This window comes from Phocoena phocoena, chromosome 20 (genome assembly GCF_963924675.1).
Source record: "Phocoena phocoena chromosome 20, mPhoPho1.1, whole genome shotgun sequence".
Classification (NCBI taxonomy): Eukaryota; Metazoa; Chordata; class Mammalia; order Artiodactyla; family Phocoenidae; genus Phocoena; species Phocoena phocoena.
Genome location: NC_089238.1, coordinates 53,167,932 through 53,184,370, shown reverse-complemented (window position 1 = coordinate 53,184,370; position 16,439 = coordinate 53,167,932). Strand labels below are relative to the sequence as shown.

Below are 16,439 nucleotides of genomic sequence, written 5' to 3'. Positions count from 1 at the left end.
TGAAACTAAAAATTCTCTAGAATGGATCAATAACAGAATAACTGAGGCAGAAGAACGGATAAGTGACCTGGAAGATAAAATAGTGGAAATAACTACCACAGAGCAGAATAAAGAAAAAAGAATGAAAAGAATTGAGGACAGTGTCAGAGACCTCTGGGACAACATTAAACGCACCAACATTCAAATTATAGGGGACCGGAGGAAGAAGAGGAAAAGAAAGGAACTGAGAAAATATTTAAAGAGATTATAGTTGAAAAATTCCCTAATACAGGAAAGGAAATAGTTAGTCAAGTCTAGGAAGCACAGAGAGTGCCATACAGGATAAATCTAAGGACAAACATGCCAAGACACATATTAATCAAAATATAAAAAATTAAATACAAAGAAAAAATATTAAAAGCAGCAAGGGAAAAACAACAAACAATACACAAGGGAATCCCCATAAGATTAACAGCTGATCTTTCAACAGAAACTCTGCAAGCCAGAAGGGAGTGGCAGGACATATTTAAAGTGATGAAACGGAAAAAGCTACAACCAAGATAACTCTACCCAGCAAGGATCTCATTCAGATTCTATGGAGAAATTAAAACCCTTACAGACAAGCTAAGAGAATTCAGCACCACCAAACCAGCTTTACAAAAAATGCGAAAGGAACTTCTCTAGGCAGGAAACACAAAAGAAGGAAAAGAACTACAATAACAAAACAATTAAGAAAATGGTAATAGGAACATACATATCGATAATTACCTTAAATGTAAATGGACTAAATGCTCCAACCAAAAGACACAGACTGCCTGAATGGATACAAAAACAAGACCCATATATATACTGTCTACAAGAGACCCACTTCAGACCTAGGGACACATACACACTGAAAGTGAGGGGATGGAAAAAGATATTCCATGTGAATGGAAATCAAAAGAAAGCTGAAGTAGCAATTCTCATATCAGACAAAATAGACAAAAATAAAGACTATTACAAGAGACAAAGAAGGACACTACATAATGATCAAGGGATCAATCCAATAAGAAGATATAACAATTGTAAATATTTATGCACCCAACATAGGAGCACCTCAATACATAAGGCAAATGCTAACAGCCATAAAAGGGGAAATCGACAGTAACACAATCATAGGAGGGGGCTTTAACATCCCACTTTCACCAGTGGACAAATCATCCAAAATGAAAATAAATAAGGAAACACAAGCTTTAACTGAAACATTAAACAAGATGGACTTAATTGATATTTATAGGACATTCCATCCAAAAACAACAGAATACACATTCTTCTGAAGCGCTCATGAAACATTCTCCAGGATAGATCACACCTTGGGTCACAAATCAAGCCTTGGTATATTTAAGAAAATTGAAATCATATCAAGTATCTTTTACAAACACAACACTATGAGACTAGGTATCAATTACAGGAAAAGAATATGTAAAAAATACAAACACATGGAGGCTAAACAATACATTACTTAATAACCAAGAGATCACTGAAGAAATCAAAGAGGAAATCAAAAAATACCTAGAAACGAAAATGAAAACACAACAACCCAAAACCTATGGGATGCAGCAAAAGCAATTCTAGGAGGGAAGTTTATAGCAATAAAATCCTACCTTAAGAAACATCTCAAACAAACAACCTAACCTTATACCTAAAGCAATTAGAGAAAGAAGAACAAAAAAAACGCAAAGTTAGCAGAAGGAAAAAAAATCATAAAGATCAGATCACAAATAAATGAAAAAGAAATGAAGGAAACAATAGCAAAGATAAATAAAACTAAAAGCTGGTTCTTTGAGAAGATAAACAAAATTGATAAACCATTAGCCAGACTCATCCAGAAAAAAAGGGAGAAGACTCAAATCAATAGAATTAGAAATGAAAAAGGAGAAGTAACAACTGACACTGCAGAAATGCAAAGGATCATGAGAGATTACTAAAAGCAACTCTATGCCAATAAAATGGACAACCTGGAAGAAATGGACAAATTCTTAGAAATGCACAACCCTCTGAGACTGAACCAGGAAGAAATAGAAGATATGAACAGTCCAATCACAAGCACTGAAATTGAAACTGTGATTAAAAATCTTCCAACAAACAAAAGCCCAGGACCAGATGGCTTCACAGGGGAATTCTATCAAACATTTAGAGAAGAGCTAACACCTATCCTTCTCAAACTCTTCCAAAACATAGCAGAGGGAAGAACACTCCCAAACTCATTCTACGAGGCCACCATCACCCTGATAACAAAACCAAAAATGTCACAAAGAAAGAAAACTACAGGCCAATATCTCTGATGAATATAGATGCAAAAATCCTCAACAAAATACTAGCAAACAGAATCCAACAGCACATTAAAAGGATCATTCACCATGAGCAAATGGGGTTTATCCCAGGAATGCAAGGATTCTTCAATATACACAAGTCAATCAATGTGATACAGCATATTAACAAATTGAAGGAGAAAAACCATATGATCATCTCAATAGATGCCAAGAAAGCTTTTGACAAAATTCAACACCCATTTATGATAAAAACCCTCCAGAAAGTAGGCATAGAGGGAACTTTCCTCAACGTAATAAAGACCATATATGACAAACCCACAGCCAACATCGTCCTAAATGGTGAAAAACTGAAACCATTTCCACTAAGATCAGGAAGAAGACAAGGTTGCCCACTCTCACCACTATTATTCAACATAGTTTTGGAAGTTTTAGCCACAGCAATCAGAGAAGAAAAAGAAATAAAAGGAATCCATTTGGAAAAGAAGAAGTAAAGCTGTCACTGTTTGCAGATGACATGATACTAGACATAGAGAATCCTAAAGATGCCACCAGAAAACTACTAGAGCTAATCAATGAATTTGGTAAAGTTGCAGGATACAAAAATAATGCACAGAAATCTCTTGCATTCCTATACACTAATGATGAAAAATCTGAAAGAGAAGTTAAGGAAACACTCCCATTTACCACTGCAACAAAAAGAATAAAATACCTAGGAATAAACCTACCTAGAGAAACAAAAGACCTGTATGCAGAAAACTATAAGACACTGATGAAAGAAATTAAAGATGATACCAACAGATGGAGACATACCATGTTCTTGGATTGGAAGAATCAATATTGTAAAAATGACTATACTACCCAAAGCAATCTACAGATTCAATGCAATCCCTATCAAATTACCAATGGCATTTTTTACCGAACTAGAACAAAAACTCTTAAAATTTGTATGGAATCACAAAAGACCCCAAATAGCCAAAGCAGTCTTGAGGGGCAAAAACGGAGCTGGAGGAATCAGACTCCCTGACTTCAGACTATACTACAAAGCTACAGTAATCAAGACAATATGGTACTGGTACAAAAAGAGAAATATAGATCAATGGAACAGGATAGAAAGCCCAGAGATAAACCCACACACCTATGGTCAACTAATCTATGACAAAGGAGTCAAGGATATACAATGAAGAAAAGACAGTCTCTTCAATAAGCGGTGCTGGGAAAACTGGACAGCTACATGTAAAACAATGAAATTAGAACACTCCCTAACACCATACACAGAAATAAACTCAAAATGGGTTAGAGACCTAAATGTAAGACCAGACACTATAAAACTCTTAGAGGAAAACATAGGAAGAACACTCTTTGACATAAATCACAGCAAGATCTTTTTTGATCCACCTCCTATAGTAATGGAAATAAAAACAAAAATAAACAAATGGGACCTAATGAAACTTAAAAGCTTTTGCAAAGCAAAGGAAACTACAAACAAGATGAAAAGACAACCCTCAGAATGGGAGAAAATATTTGCAAATGAATCAACGGACAAAGGATTAATCTCCGAAATATATAAACAGCTCATGCAGCTTAATATGAAAAAAACAAACAACCCAGTCCAAAAATTGGCAGAAACCTAAGTAGACATTTCTCCAAAGAAGACATACAGATGGCCAAGAAGCACATGAAAAGCTGCTCAACATTACTAATTATTAGAGCAATGCAAATCAAAACCACAATGAGGAATCACCTCACACCAGTTCAAATGGGCATCATCAGAAAATCTACAAACAACAAATGCTGGAGAGGGTGTGGAGTTAAGGGAACGCTCTTGCACTGTTGATGGGAATGTAAATTGATACAGCCACTATGGAGAACAGTATGGAGGTTCCTTAAAAAACTGAAAATAGAATTACCATATGACCCAACAATCCCCACTACTGTGTGTATACCCAGAGAAAACCATAATTCAAAAAGACACATGCACCCCAATGTTCACTGCAGCATTATTTACAATAGGCAAGTTATGGAAGCAACCTAAATGCCCATCAACAGATAAACGGATAAAGAAGATGTGGTACATATATGCAATGGAATATTACTAAGCCAGAAAAAGGAACAAAGTTGAGTCATTTGTAGAGACGTGGATGAATCTAGATACTGTCATACAGAGTGAAGTAAGTCAGAAAGAGAAAAACAAATATCGTATATTAACGCATATATGTGGAACCTAGAAAAATGGTACAGATGAACCGGTTTGCAGGCCAGAAATTGAGACACAGGTATAGAAAACAAATGTATGGACACAAAGGCGTGAAAGCGGCAGGGGGGTTGGGGGTGTGTGTGATGAATTGGGAGATTGGGATTGACATCTATATACTAATATGTATAAAATGAATAAATAATAAGAACCTGCTATATAAAATAAAATAAAATAAAATTCAAAAAAAAAGAATAATAAAATTCTATCTGAATATACTCAGACATACATCATTTAATTTTTTCATTTCATTCCAAATTCTTCATTTATTACATAGCCATCTCTCATATGGAAAAAAAATAGTCATGATACTTGTTAAATATGTGTTCTTTTTAAAAATATTTTATCAATTCTAATGAGAAATAACACTAATGAAACATTTTTAATGCTATATCAAATATATTTCAGGGATGTCAGGAGAAACAATGTGGCACAACTATAAAGCAATCAACTGAGAGGTAAGAAACATGAATTCTAATTCTAACAGCATTTATTCAGTACTCAATGTATACCAGGCACTGTGCTAAATGTTTAACTCATATTCATTTATTTAATCCTTATAATATCCCTGCAAACTATGTACTAAGACTATCCTATTTTCAGATGTGGAAACTGAAGCACAGAGAGGTGATTTGACTTGCACAAGGTCACACAGCTATTAAGTGGCAGGGGTACACTGTGGGACTTCAGAGCCAAAACACCTAGCCATGGCTCAACATGATCTCTCTAGTCCTGGAATTGCCACTAGCTGCTTAACTTTGTTGGAGCCACAGTTTCCTAATGAGTTAGAGTTGAGTAGAGATCTTTAAGAAAATTTCCAGTCCTAACACTTAAAATATCATGAAAACCATGACCTTACAGAATCCTCCTCTGCCAAATGCTTTATATTAAAGTTACATTTATCACACAACCAAACACCCATATCTGGACACTTACTTTCTAGCAACAACTGCAAGATAATCCAGAGGAAGAATTAACTAAAAAACCAATCATGGTATGTAAGTCACAGGAAAAATACATCTCCTTGGAGGAATAAGGTTGCAGTTTATCAGTCCTAAATTCACAAATTTCCCCACACACTGATGTGAGACCTACCTAGAGGGCAGGTTACAGAACTGGGTTTCCTACAATATGGTTTCTGAACTAACTAAAGAGCTTCCAAAGCATGTACATTTCCTGACATTAGGCGGCGGAAAATTCTTCCCCCTTCAGAGCAAAACGTCCCCCAGGACCTCCTAAAGGAGTTATAATTGATTTTAAACCATCTCACCAAACATAATTATAAGTACTTGTGTGCTCGCTTCGGCAGCATATATACTAAAATTGGAACGATATGGAGAAGATTAGCATGGTCCCTGTGCAAGGATGACATGCAAATTCGTGAAGCATTCCATATTTTTATGTATATGTATAGCGGATTCACGTTGCTATAAAGCAGAAACTAACACACCATTATAAAACAATTATACTCCAATAAAGATGTTTTAAAAAAAAAAGTACTTGTAAGATTCCTCAAAATACCTCTGGAGTATCCATACAGAGACACAGAGTAGAGCTATACATTTGGAGAAGAATTAATATTAAATTTATTTCACCAAACACTGTGAACTACCCACTAGAGTGACCTACCATTCAGCTTACCTGAAGAGCAAAAATTTAAATCTAAATGATTAAAGTCTCAAATCTTATTTTAATAATACAAGCAGGATTGGACAGTATCTTCCTGCAGTGTGTGAAGTAGTTCATACTCACTGTACTTTTTCACTGTGTGTAAAGAGGGACATCAAGTGGTCTAAGTTCTGGAAGACGGGCATTTTCTCAAAAATCTTTTAAGCTCCTATGGCTCCCTGATAGGATGGATAGAAAAAAGGAGTGCAGAGGATAGAAAGTTTCAAAACACTCACCTTTTTAAAAAATTACTTGAATAATTTCAGCCAATTTTTGTAAGGATCAATTTTCCTTAGTTAGAGACAGTTTTCTTTTGGATACTCAGTCATATCTCAATTATCCCTAGTAGGTAAGGGATATAATACTGTTTAGAATACATAAATAATTTATGTACCATAGTATGTGTGTATGTAGGTATTTTGTTATAAGCTATTTTGCTTTCCTATTGCATTTTTTATGTTACATAATAAAGTTAATTTGTTATTCCTGAACAACAACAACAAAAAGACCTGAAAAAGCCCAAAGCATCGTGAATGCTAAGGTAAAGTTGTGAAAAATAAATTTGCTACAGTATGCAAGGACTAAACCATACAACTTTTTTAAAAAGATAGTTATAGCTTGTCTACATCTATGATTTGAAATGTATCCCAAATAAAAGTGCTGGGCACTTCTATTCCCATACACTTGTAACCCCTTTGTCCTGTTTATGGAACAGATAAATGAAGAAGAGCTTTATAACAATTTTCAGCAAGAAAGAAAAGTTAGGCTGCTGGATAACTGCACAGAAAGCCACTATTGACAAGAACCACCTGCCTACTATTATTTAAATGTTTCTCATATCAGAAAAGCATGAAGTTCTTTTGAGGTTGTTTCTCCCCTTAGTCCTTCAGGCCAGACTCTACAGATAAGGGGGGAACTGAGAGGCATTACTACTTGGTCTTGCCTGAGCTATTGAGTTTATAGTAAAATAAAATAAAATATAGTAAAATAAAAATTAAGTAAAATAAAAATAAAATATAGTAAAATAAAAATTATAGTGAAAAAAAAATTTATAGTAAAATAAAAATTAACCACTGGTGGCGCAGTGGTTGAAGAGTCCACCTGCCGATGCAGGGGACGCGGGTTCGTGCCCCGGTCTGGGAGGTTCCCACATGCTGCGGAGCGGCTGGGCCCGTGAGCCATGGCCGCTGATCCTGTGCGTCCAGAGCCTGTGCTCCGCAACGGGAGAGGCCACAGCAGTGAGAGGCCCGCGTACCACAAAAAAAAAAAAAAAAAAAATTAACCTAATGTGGACACTAAGCAACAAAAGAGTTAAACAAGTATAAATTGAAATAACAAAACTCATTCTATAACAGTGACTCCTTCAGTTCTTAGTGAAGTGGAATGATCAATGAAGTACATGGGCAGGGGAGTCCCACCACCTCACTTCCAAGCCAGGTCAGCCTCTTCCAAACTCTACCAAGCTATTTAACTGATCAAGATCATGTTTCTTCCTATATGAAATGGGAATACCCACGTCAACGGGTTATGGTGAGAAACAATCAGATTGAAAGCATTTGTCAAAGTGTCTGGCACATAGCCAACACTCTGTACATGCTAGCTGCTACTCTTATTAACCCAGGAGTGAGATTATCCAACTGAAGGACAATATTTGGACAGGACATCCTGATCTGAGAATGTCTCTCATTTCTCATACTGACATAATTTAAGTTCTCCCTTTCATGAATTCTTTTTTGAAAACTTAATTCCAAAAGTAATACACATATATTTTATAAATAAAAAACACTAAAGAATAGGTTCAAAGTGAGAGTCCTATACCCATCTCCAATACCAACTGTGATTATTCTTATTTTAAAAGTCACAACTGCTCTTGGTTTGAGAACCAGTTTTGTTCTTCATTTTATATGTGTCTATCCCTTTATATGTTTAAACAAAAACAGATGTAGTTATTTATAATATTTTAAAATAGAAATTGAACCATGTTATAAAAATTATTCTAATATTTGCACTTTCACTTAACAACATATCCAGGATATCCTTCAGTATATGTTAGTGTGTGAAGATTTATGCTGTTGACATAAATTTAATAGTAAATTTTAAATAAAGAGACAAGATAAGGACACAAAGTGTTCTTTCATCACTGTTTAACTTTTAAGAGCAATGACTGCGTTAAGATTATGTTGATTTTTTTAAGTCCTTTACCATTTAGAGATATCTACTGAAATATTTACAGATAAATTATATGATGCCTAGGATTGGCTTCAAAATAACTGGAAAAGGGATAGAGAGAAGGAAAATGAGGGGATAAAAATAAAACAAGATCGGCCATGAGTTAATAATTAAGCTGGTTGGTGAGTATATGAGTGTTAGACTATTCTCTGTACTTTGAAATATTTCTGAAATTTTCCATATTAAAAAATTTTTAACATTTTCTATCCTTAAAATGTAGCTATTAAATTCCAAACAGCTATGCATTTAACTTACAGCAATTAATTTCTGATTAGTTTAATCAACAAAACCAATGGTTCCCAACACCCATCCCCTAAACAGCACAAACAAAAAACAACTTAGCTTCCTTGTAGTTTGAATGTTGCTATAAAAATCCAAATACAATAACCAGCCCAGAGAAGCAGTGTTCACTAATGTTATGGGGATATTTATCAACAGGTGTAAATTATAAACTATTATAATTATTGCTTTTTAGAGTTAATGAAGAAGTGTTTTTTCTCTTATGTTGAAATTATAGCAGCTGGTTGAAAACAGAAAAACAGTTTAGTCTATGTACAGCCAAAAAAATCAAGAAGATAATGTTGTGTGCTTTATTCACCCAGATAAAAAGACATACAATCTGGAGTGTACTCACCAAAACTCTGCCCTGCTGAAGCCAAGAGGAGGCCTTTGTTATGCCACTGGAGTAGAATAATTTTTTGAATCTTTGACTTGTATTTTGCTCTATGTACACCTCAATAGTTTCAAGAAGGCAGACAAACGCTTAATATCTTAAAGGGCACAGAACACAAGCTGCTTGGATTCTACAGCTCTTCCTGACTCTTGGCAATGTCTACACTCACTGAAGAGGTAGGTCCATGTGGGCTGAAGGCAGATGGGATAGCCAGAGTACCTTCTAGGGCAGCAAAAGGGAAAAGGAAAAGTTTTCTCAATATTGGAAAGAGGTCAGGATTCAGAAGGTGCGGTGAGACACAGAACCTGGCAAGACAAGAGGGTGTCTGTGTGGTGCACCCAGAGAGGCTGAATGGTTGGCCCCCCAGTCCTTTCAAAGATTCCTAACACCAAGCATGAACTAGAAACAGTGGAGGAGCAGAGTCTAGTAGGACCAAGTTAGCTGGACAATGGCCATCTCCATATTATCCAGTGAGAGCCAATGATCAATGACAAGAGCTATGATCTTCACTATGGTTTGGCACCATTTAAGATCCTGAATCTTTGCACAATGTTTGGGACAAGAGAGCACTACACAAATATTTAGACTTAATTCCTGCCAGCCCAGAAGTATGATGAGATTTTACCTAGATTTGGGTTTAAGTGACTTTAAAGAAAATAAACATGTGCAATAGTTTTTACAGATCTGGGTTTGTGTTTGTTAATTCACACAGATGACTCCATTTAAAAAGCAACCATGCCAATAAAAGTGGCTATAAAAGCGACCTGCATCCATGCTGTAATAATGACCATCTTTCACATCTGCACAGCTTTGTACATTTGGTAAGGTGTCTTCACATGTTATCTCATTTGATCCTCACAGAGTTAAGAGGGTTCAGTGGCTCTCAAGCTGTTGAGAGTAGATGCGCAGGAGCAAATGGCTTAATGGAAGACAGGATTTTCTCCCAGGCATCTATCTGGTCACTAGATATTTCCTTTGCTCAGCTGCATTCTCATTCTCTCTCTCTGTCTCTCTCTGTCTCTCTCTGTCTCTCTCTCTCTCACTCCCTTTCTCTCTCTATCAGAACAGGAGGAAAAATTTATTCAACTCTTCCTTTAAAAACATCTGTACAAAGTTGTCATTTCTCAGATGAATTTCACAGAACCCAATGCCAAGGATGACTTGACTTCTTAAGGGGTTGCAATTTAGGCTGCCACCCAATGGTGGTAGTAAGTCATGGTGAAACCTTCTCATGAAACAGAAAAACAGAACAAAACAAATACTATTTGAGAAGGAAAAGAGATTATAACACTTTGCAATGCCTTCTTACTATCAGAAACAGATACCTTTCTTAAAACAACTCAACAGATGTAAAGTTTATTTAAAAAGTATTTTTCTATTGCAAACTTTTAAAGCCAAAGGATTTAATAGAAGTTGCCTCTGAGGAATGGGAGTTGGGGGAATGAAGCAGGTAAGACTTATTTCTCTACTTAGTACATTTCTATATTTTTGTATTGGTTACAATAAAATATATTACTTTTGTAATACGCTTAATTTGAAAACTAAAGAATTTTTTAATCAAAGGAAACTAATCTCTAATTCAGTTCTTTTCCTCTTTATCACAAAACATCATTGCTAGTTCTCTTTTGCTTCTATACCTTACAGGGAATGAAAAAGAAAACCCTCATTTCTTTAATTGTTCACTTTTGTCACGAATAACCCTGCCCTGGCTTGTCCATGTCCTCTAGCCAGGAATTTCCAACTGTGGCAAGAACACCAGAGAAGGACTCAGAACCAGCATCAGAATTAAAGTTTCACTCTCCATCAACCTACACCATCTGGTGAGGGTACAAGGCTGAATGCATCTGTCATTGCTTTTTCAGGCATACTCAGAGCAAACAGGCAGTAATCTAGGAGAGCAAGTTTTTTTGTTTGTTTCTTTTGTAAAGTTGTAAGAGGAAAAATTTCTCCAAAAGGCAAAATGCATTTTAACATCTGCAAAACTTACTACAAATAATAAATAAAATAACAGAATAGCTACAAACATATAACTGTCCTTGTAAGAAAAAGAATGGGCTTTTTATTTTTGTAATGTGGGACTCATATTCTTAACAATGGTAGAGGGATATGAAACAGTGAAAGACGCTGATTTGGCTTGGTTCAAAGTCCCAGCAGACTCCTTTTCAACTACTGGCTTTGACTTCTATAAGTTTTCTTTGTACGTAAGAACTTGTCATAGGTAAAAAGAAAACCATTCAGTCTCTCCAGCCCTCTGATTTAACTTTTCTTTTTTTCCTCCTTATTATTAGTAAACACACAATTTCCCCTAGAAGAAAATAAACATCCATCTTAGCTGTGTCTTGACTTCCACAACCATAACATGTTCCCCTACCAATTCATTTCCACATTATTTTTCTTTCTGAGAACCCCCTCCATCCTTCAAAAATGTCTTCCAGGTTTAGACATGGTAGCTTCATTTGCATAAATTAATCATATTTTAAAATTTTTTCTCTTCACAATCCCCATAGCAACTGGCTTCTTTAGAAACTTCTACAGAGAGTCCAAAGATATCATATCTTTTAACTGAACAGAATATCTTGAATAGAATTAGTACAGGAAAATAAGATGGTTTCATTACCACGTCCTTGGCCTTTCATTCCTTTTATTTTTTTTTCTTTTGTAAAATAAAACTTTGTCAATTCCGCTATACAGAATTGGTTAGGTATTCTGGGGCTTATCATTTATTAAAGAATGTGTATTTTAAAAGATGCTATCTCACCCATTTTAAAGTGCAGTTTTTCATGTATTCATTCCGTAAATATTTGAGTATACTAAGAACCGCGTGAAGCTGTGATTTAGGTAACTATAAAACTCAGAACTGCCCTCCTGCACCTGCAATCATGTTAGGTGACAATAAAAAGCAGTGTATAATTAAACACTGAAACTGTAAAACAGCCCTATCAGCATTCAGGAAAAAAAAGGAAATCATCATTTTTGGTTGATGTAAGAGGAAGATGAAATTTGAATTGGGTTCTGAGAGATAGGCAGGATTTGAAAAGTTGAAAAAAGAAAACATTATTCCAGGCATCACTCCAGAAATAGAAGGCAGTATGAATATTTACATGCAGGGTAAATATGGAATGTTTGGAGGCACAACGAGTAGATTAGTTTGGCTAGAGGAGGCTAAATTGAGGCATACAAGACAGGGCTAAAAAGCTAGGAGATAAGGCTAGAGGGCAGGTGTAGAAAGCCTTGACCATCAGCCTGGATTTTATCTCATAGGTGATAGGATGAACTAGTTAAAATAGGAAATTAAAAGAAATTAGGAAGAGTAAGCTAAAAGAATGTTTGAGATTACTTGAGGGCCAGACTTTCTCCCTACCTTGTTTTTTTCTTCCTCCATTTCCCTACTCCACTTTCAGTCAGAGTAATTTTTTAAAATTCCGTCTCTAAACACTTTTTATTGAATTATAATTAGCATTAAATATCATATTAGTTTCAGCTGTACATGATTCGACATTTTTATTCATTATGAAATAACCACAATAAGACCAGTGACCATCCATCACCATACAGTTGTTACCATATTATTGACAATATTCTCTATGTGTACATTACATCCCCATGGCTTATTTATTTTATAGCTGGAAGTTTGTACCTATTAATCCTCCTTCACCTGTTTAGTCCATCCCCTGACCCCCTCTTCCCCCGACAACCACTAGTTTGTCCTATCTATAACTCTGCTTCTATTCTGTTTCATTTGTTCATTTTGTTTTTTAGATTCCACAAATTACTGAAACCACATGGTATTTATTTTTCTCTGTCTGACTTATTTCACTTAGCATAATACCCACCAGGTCCTTCCTTGTGGCTGCAAATGACAAGACTTCATTCTTTACTATATATATATAGAGAGAGAGAGAAAGAGAGAGAGGGAGAGGGAGAGGGAGAGAGAGAGAGAGAGAGAGAGAGAGAGAGAGAGAGAGAGAGAGAGAGAGAGAGAAAGGAAGGGAGGGAGGGAGGGAGGAAGGAAGGAAAGAAGAGACCACATCTTTATCCATTCATCTGTCAGTGGACACTTAGGTTGGTCCTATATGTTGGCTACTGTAAACAATGCTGCAATGAACACAGGGATACAAATATCTTTTCAAATTTGTATTTTCTCCAGATAAATACCTGCAAGTGGAGTTGCTGGATCATATGGTAGTTCTATTTTTAGTTTTTTGAGGAACCTCCAGTTTTCCATAGTGGCTGTACCAAGTTACATTCCCACCAACAGCACACGAGAGTTCCCTTTTCTCCACATCCTCACCAACACTTGTGTCCTGTCTTTTTGATAACAGCCAATCTGACAGGTGTGAGCTATCTCACTGTGGTTTTGATTTGCATTTACCTGATGATTAGTGGTGTTTAGCACCACTCCACGTGTTTTGACCATCTATATGTCTTCTTTGGGAAAATGTCTATTTAGGTCCTCTGATTTTTTAATGGAGTTGTTTGGTTTTTTGGATATTGTGTTGTATTAGTTCTTTATATATCTTGGACATTAACCCTTTGTCAGATATATCATTTGCAAATACCTTCTCCCATTCCTTGGTTGCCTTTAGATCTGTTGGTGATTTCCTTCACTGTGCAAAAGGTTTTTAGTTTGATACAGTCCCATTTGTTTATTTTTGCTTGTTTCCCTTGCCTGAGGAGATTGCTAAGACCAATGTCAAAAAGGTGACTGCCCAGTTTTCTTCTAGGAGCTTTGTGGTTACAGGTCTTACATTTAAGTCTTTAATCCATTTTGAGTTTATTTTTGTATATGGTGTAAGAAGTGGTCCAGTTTCATTCTTTTGCATGTAGCTGCCCTGTTTTCCCAACACCATTTATGGAAGACACTATCTTTTCCCCATTGTATATTCTTGTCTCCTTTGTCACAGATGAATTTACCATGTGAGCAGGGGTTTATTTCTGGACTCTCTATTCTGACCCATTTTTCTATGTGTACGCTTTTGTGCCAGTACTGTACTTTTGATTACTAGAACTTTGTAGCATGCTACACACGCTGAGCGTGTGATACTTTCAGCTTTGTCTTTCCTTCTCAAGATTGCTTTTGCTATTTGGGGTCTTCTGTGGTCCCATACAAATGTTAGCATTGTTCTAGTTCTGTGAAAAATGCTATGCATATTTTGAAAGGAATTGCACTGAATCTGTAGATTGATTTGTGTAGCACAGACATTTTAAGGATATTGATTCTTCCAGTCCATGAGCACTGTGTATCTTTCCATTTATTTGTGTCGTTTTCAAATTCTGTCGTCTATATGTTATAGTTTTCAAAAGTACAGGTCCTTCACCTCTTTGGTTTAATTTATTGCTAGGTATTTTTTTCTTCTGATGCAATTGTAAATGGGACTATTTTCTATGTTTCTCTTTCTCATAGTTTATCAGTGTATAAAAATGCAACAAATTTCTGCATATTAATTTTGTATCTTGCAACTCTACTGAATTCATCTATTAGTTCTAATAGTTTTTGGTTGTTGGTCAGAGTGATCTTAAGATTAACACAATTCTGTTGTGCCTTTTTTTGGCTTTTTTATTTTATTTTTGGCTGCATTGGGTCTTTGTTGCTGTACACGGGCTTTTTCTAGTTGCGGCGAGTGGGGGCTACTCTTCATAGTGGTGCGCAGGCTTCTCATTGAGGTGGCTCCTCTTATTGCAGAGCACAGACTCTAGGCACGAAGGCTTCAGTAGTTGTGGCACGCGGGCTCAGTAGTTGTGGCTCACAGGCTCTAGAGCACAGCCCCAGTAGTTGTGGCGCACGGGCTTAGTTGCTCCGCGGTATGTGGGATCTTCCTAAACCAGGGCTCGAACCCGTGTCTTCTGCATTGGCAGGTGGATTCTTAACTACTGCACCACCAGGGAAGTCCCCATATTGTACAGTTTTTAAATGATGCCATTCTCCTGGTAAAACAGTTCAATAGCTTCACAGGAACTTTCAAAATCCTACCGACTTAACATATGGCCTTTAAGATCTGGCCCCAGGTTGCCTCTCCAGACTTGTCACTTACACAATAGCCATCGTTCAAACACCCTTCCATCTGAATTAAATTCTCCTTCATTACTCCTGCCCCTTTCCCTTTTTTGTCTGGTATATACTTAATTCATCTTGAGGTCTCAGCCTAGATGTCACTTCCCCAAGGAAGGCTCTCCAAGCTCAAATCCAGATTAGGTTTCCTGCCATAAGTCTTATCCCTGACAGCATTTAAGACCTATATCCTCATCTGTGGCATACCATCAGGGAAGGGGTATTTTCCCCACCACCTACCAAAGGGCCAGGAACATAAGAAATGCTTAAAAATATTTGTTAAAGAATGAAAAAGGCAGAAGGCAGAAAAAATAGGAGTCTATGACTGTTAGTCATAAAGTAGTAAGATTTAGTAGTAAGAGGGAACACATTTTGTGAGAAAGGGAGATTTGATATTGTATGTCAGTTTCCCAACTGATGCTCCTTATTTGTCCTCCATGGCTGTGTCAACAGAACTCTCCTCCTTCCTGCCTTAAATAGATACTTAACCTTGGCTTTGCTGTTTTGGCTTGTAAAATGATTATCTCTTCTTTGGTTATAGCACCCAATTTCTCTTTAAAGAATTACCCTCGGGCTTCCCTGGTGGCGCAGCGGTTGAGAGTCCGCCTGCCGATGCAGGGGACACGGGTTCGTACCCTGGTCCGGGAAGATCCCACATGCCGCGGAGTGGCTGGGCCCGTGAGCCATGGCCGCTGAGCCCACACGTCCAGAGCCTGTGCTCCGCAATGGGAGAAGCCACAACAGTGAGAGGCCCACGCACGGCAAAAAAAAAAAGAAAAAAAGAATTACCCTCCCCCATTCTGTATAGTCCTAAAGGGACTATAAATCAGGTCTTGACCTCTCTCAGCTAAGACTCAATGAGATTCTCTCCTTGACTTTGAAAAATTGAGTGTCCTATGAGCAATCACCTGATGCTCATCATTCCTACAGTGGCACTTAGTTCCTGCTTCCTAGATACCTGGGCTGCCCTGGTTTCTGTGCTTTTAACTTGTCCTTGTTCTCAAACCTTATTATGAACTAGTAGAAATGTCCTTCTAATAAATCACCATTTTATCCAATAAGCCATTGTCAATTTCTGGTACCTGCAAAGAACAAAAGCTAACAGGAAAAGAGAAAAAGAAAGAAGAAAGGGGAAAGGGAGGGGGAAGGGAGGGAGGGAAGAGAAAGAAGAAAAAGAAATGCGAGATATATATATATATAACTTTAAATTTTGTAGCAGCCTCATTAAAAAAAGAAACATGAAATTAATCGTAATGCTAGGTTTTATTTAGACCAATA

The 16,439-nt window shown here is 36.7% G+C and overlaps 1 non-coding gene across 1 annotated transcript; it reads left to right on the top strand.

Moving 5' to 3' along the window:
- The first annotated feature begins 5,835 nt into the window (after nucleotides 1–5,835).
- Nucleotides 5,836–5,942, top strand: LOC136141591 (U6 spliceosomal RNA). The gene has a single exon (XR_010657764.1). It is a non-coding gene; the product is annotated as a U6 spliceosomal RNA (small nuclear RNA).
- Nucleotides 5,943–16,439: the final 10,497 nt, after the last annotated feature.